This window comes from Tupaia chinensis, unplaced genomic scaffold (assembly GCF_000334495.1).
Source record: "Tupaia chinensis unplaced genomic scaffold, TupChi_1.0 Scaffold000671_2, whole genome shotgun sequence".
NCBI classification, from domain to species: Eukaryota; Metazoa; Chordata; class Mammalia; order Scandentia; family Tupaiidae; genus Tupaia; species Tupaia belangeri.
Window position 1 is genome coordinate 5114 of NW_006160194.1, and position 4656 is coordinate 9769.

At 50.7% G+C, this 4656-nt stretch overlaps 1 non-coding gene across 1 annotated transcript; it reads left to right on the forward strand.

Annotated features, from left to right (window-relative positions):
• Positions 1-1093: 1093 nt before the first annotated feature.
• Positions 1094-1167, forward strand: TRNAI-AAU (transfer RNA isoleucine (anticodon AAU)). Its single transcript has one exon. It is a non-coding gene; the product is annotated as a tRNA-Ile (tRNA).
• The last annotated feature ends 3489 nt before the right edge of the window (positions 1168-4656 follow it).

Here is a 4656-nt window from a genome sequence, read left to right on the forward strand (position 1 = left end):
CCCCCAGCCGGTGCAGCACACGCAGCCGGCCCGGGCGGCGTAGCCCTGCGCTGTGAGAGCGCGGATCAGGCCTCTCGCCCGCAGCTGGCCCTAGCCGGGGCACGGCGGGGGCGCCGGGGGGGTGGGGCGGGAGCTGGCCCTAGCCGGGGCACGGCGGGTGCTCGGTGGGTGTGCGTCGAGCACTTCCCAGCCTGCTCCCCTCGCCAGGTGGGAGGGTGACCTCCGCCAAAGTGCGCTGCGACCGGGAAGCGCTGGGAGGGCCGCTGGGTGGAGAGCCGGGGCCCCTCCCACAGGGGCCCGGGGACTCCGCGCTCCTCGCCCGCAACCTGCGTGTCTTCGTGTGCGCTCTTCACACCAGACAACGGAGAGGGCGAACCGGAAACACTTCCCAGCCATCCCAGACAAGAAGCTCTGGCTTACCCGCTCAATGGGACACCGAGGGACCATTTAAAGGGACATGGGCGATGACAGAGGCGTGCTAGGGCAGAATACAAAGCACGGGTAGGTAATAATCACGTGCTTTTAAACAGACTCTGGATCCCAAATATACATATATACACAAATGCACACAGACACACACATGTACCTCCGCACACATCAATTACACTCTTGCAGTGGGGAAGATAAAATAAGTAAAAGCTGGCCGGGAGGAAGCCAAGACTCCAGCGAGGCTGTTCCCGAGGCGGTGGGGAATTGGGTGGTTCTTTTGTCCGTCGCCTGGTTTTCCGTCTTTTCCAAGCTTTATTTAACTAAACCAGTGCCTCTTGGTACACGAAATGTCCACGTCGCAAGGGTTCTTGGAGACAGTAAAAACAGCGCTGAGCTGGAATATTTGAAAACCTCACTCCCGAGCCCAGCCTCCTCTGTGTAATTTGCATTTTCCCCGCAGTGCCTCCGACCCGTAGTAGGCAGCTGCCCCTCTTCTCGAAACCCCTGGGTCTCAGTTTCTTTATCCACCCAATGGGGGTAACAACGAGGGGGCTACTGCACAGGGAAGGAGCCAACATCGCGCTGAGCCCGGGAAGCCTAGCAGCTCACCGCCCGGCGCCGGAGCAAATCTCGTAGGCGTCGCGGGTGCGCCACTTTGTCGGGTGGCCGGTTAGCTCAGTTGGTTAGAGCGTGGTGCTAATAACGCCAAGGTCGCGGGTTCGATCCCCGTACGGGCCACGGAAAATTGGCTTTAAAAAGCTGTTTTTGAAACTGTTTTAGGAACTACATCTAGAGAACGCGGAGTTTTCCCGCATCGGAGAGGAGAATGGAGAAGGGATTGCGACATGGCCTTCCCCAGGGGGTGGAGGGGGGGGTTCTCAATTTCTGTCTCTCTGTCTCTCCTGTGGTTCTCAATTTCTGTCTCTCTGGCTCTCCCTGTCTTTCTGAGGAGCCCACGTGCCCTATAGCAAAAACCTCTAAAAAAAAAAGGAAAAAAGGAAAGAAAAAGAAAATTTAGCTCTGAGGGGCCTGCAGGTGTGTGGTGGTTAAAGGATGTTGAACTCCCATATGGGCAGCAACTGGTTGGAGTCCCTGACCTGGTGGCTTGCCTTCTCACCATCCCTCTCTCTCACTCTACCTCTCTCTGGTCAAATTAAAATAAATAAAGTTAAATAAAATAATTCTTTAAATAAAGAGAAAATCCACCTCTGGATTTTCTGTTTATAGAGAGTCCACTGCATACCTGGCCGATTCTAGCAGGTGAACCTAAGAGTAAAGAGTCACAGAGCCAAGCCAGGGAGACCAGACCAGGCAGAGACTGAGGGCCTTTTCAGCTGGTAGCCCTGGCCTGGGCTCCGAGCCTTCCCACTCTTCCTTCATTAAAGCCAGAGGACAGTGGATACATTTCCCATGTATGTTCCAGTCCCCAGAGGTCAGGTATTTCAGTTTAGTCAAAGCAGTTTCCTAGGGCCGATGCCATTTTGTACCAGGACCCAGCAGGGCTACAAGTTTAGAAAAATCTCCAGTCAAAACATCTACTACAACATTCATTCTTTTTTCTTTTTTCTTTTTTTTTTTCCTTTGAGAGGTTTTTTGCTATAGGGCACATACACTCGCCAGAAAGACAGAGAGACAGAGAGACAGAAAGGGAGAAATCACCCCCCTCCAGGGGTAATGACCACACCACAATCCCTTCTCCTCCATTGCCCCCTCTGGGTCTTGGGAACATACACACACGTGCCTGGCATGAGTTTAAGCCACCAGGTCTGGGACTAGAACGGTCGACTACATGGGAGTCCAGCGACATAGCCATTATGCCAACTGCTGCCCCCCCCCAAGAAAAATAAAATAAGAAAAAACATTCATTCTTGGGACCAGGAGTTGGTGTAATGGCTATATTGCAGGACTCCCATGTAGTCAACTGTGGTTGAAGTTCCAGACCAGCACACATGCCCTATACAAAAAACCTCTCAAAAAAAAAAAATCATTCTTTTCTCAAAGATGTGTTGGTTCAAGTCCACAGACCACAGGCTAACTAAAAGTACTTCTGCTAAAATGAATGAATAAATAAAATTGAATAAATAATTTTAAAAGAAAAAAGGGAACCAGCAATTGGTGTGCTGGTTGGGGTGCTGGACACTCCCACATGGCTAACCACAGTTTGAGTCCCGGACCTGGTGGCTTGCTTTCTCACTTTCCCCGTCCTCTGGTCAAATTAAAATAAATGAATGAATAAATAAAATTGAATAAATAATTAAAAAAAAAAAACGAACTTCTGCTAGGACCGCAGATGGCGCAGTCGTTGCATCGCTGGACTCTTGTATGGTGCTCCACGGTCCCAGTCCTGGACCTACCTTGTGGCTTGAAGCTTAGGCTGGGAGCATGTGTGCCTGCCCAAAATCCAGAGAGGAGAGAAGGGATTGTGGTATAGCCATTTCCCCCCGTCCCTGGCGGGGATGGGGGTGACTTCTTGTTTTCTGTCTGTCTCTCCAATGAGTACACGCACCCTATACCAAAAATCTCTCTTAAAAACAAAAACAAACGGGGGGAGGGGCAGCAGATGGCTTCCCCTTTTAAAAAAATCCATCTTTTCTTGTTTCTTGTTTTTGCTTTGCTACAGGGTACATGTGCTTGCCAGAGAGAGGGGAAATGAGAAATCTCTCTGGGTGGGGATGGGGGGGGGATGGCCATGCTATCTGCTGGTTCCCACTCATTCATATTCATCCATCCAGGCTTCCCTGGAGAGCATTCTAGACCTAGGCCTCTGCTGGACACCCAATAAGTAATATGTAGAGACTTCAAGAAGTTTGTGGGGGGAGGACCAGCAGTTAGTGTAATGGCTATGTCGCTAGACTCCCATGTAGTCAACTGCGGTTGAGTCCCAGACCCGATGGCTTAAACTCACACCAGGCACGTGTGCGTGTGGGCCCAAGAGCATGGAGAAGAGACTGTGGCGTGGCCATCCCCCTGGGGGGTGATTTCTCGCTTTTTGCCCCTCTATCTCTCTGTCTTTCTGGCGAGCGTATGTACCCTATAGCAAAACACCTCTCCAAACAAACGAAAAAAAGTTTGTGGGGAAATGGAATTAAATCATGAGTTTATTTTGGTGTAAAAAATTTTAAGCCCATACATAGTTTTTTGTTTGTTTGTTTGTTTGTTTTTGTTTTTTGGAGAGGTTTTTGCTATAGGACACGCGCGCTCGCCAGAGAGAGACAGAGAGAAATCATCCCCCAGGGGGGATGGACACACTGCATTCCCTTCTCCATTCTCCTCTCGGGATCCTGGGCACGCACGCACACACGCCCGGCGTGAGTTTAAGACGCCGCGTCCGGGACTCAAACTATGGTCGACTACATGGGAGCCCAGCGACACAGCCATTACGCTAACTGTTGGTCCCCTCTAAACCCATACATAGTTTTTAAAAATTTATTTATTTAATTTCATTTGTTATTATTTTTTAATTTGATAAGAGACAGAGAATGGGAAACCGAGAAAGCCAACCACCAGGTCCAGGACTTGAACTGCGGTTGGCCATGTGGGAATCCAGCACCTTTAGCCACCATGCCACCTTCTGGTCCCCATAGTTTTTTCACAGTATATATTTTCCATGAACTTCTGGAAGATCCCAGTGTATCATCTCTGCTCTCAAGGTGCACCCACTGGGTGCATGAGTAGGGATGGTGGCTCCACCTGAGTACGGTTGGGACAGGGGTGGGGAAGGGGGGCACATGTGTTAAAAATGCAAACTCTGGAGCCAGATTCCCAAAATGGCAACCATGGTTCGAGCCCTGGACTTGGCGGCTTGCTTTCTCGCTTTTCCGCTCTCTCTTGCTCTCTGTGTGCCTCTCTGGTCAAACTGAAATAAATGAATAAATAAGTAAAAATAAATGAATAATTATTTTTTTAAAATGCAAAATCTAGGTCCCCTCTCAGATCTATTCAATCAGAACGTCTGGACCTGGGCATGGAATCCACACATCCAGACGCCACCCTCAGGTGATTCCTACACGCAATGACCTAGAGAATATTTGGATAGAGTGACATGTCAGGTAGAAGCGCCGGAACCCCGAGGACGTCGGCCTGGGAGGTCCGGACAGGTCCTGGAGAAGGCAGCAGTTTGAGATGAACACCAGCAAGGAGACTACGGGGAACTAGGGCAGGCGGGCTCCAGGAGCTCAGTCCTGTGCGAAGAGGCAGGGAGCGGGGGGCGTGGCCGGGCGTGGGGGC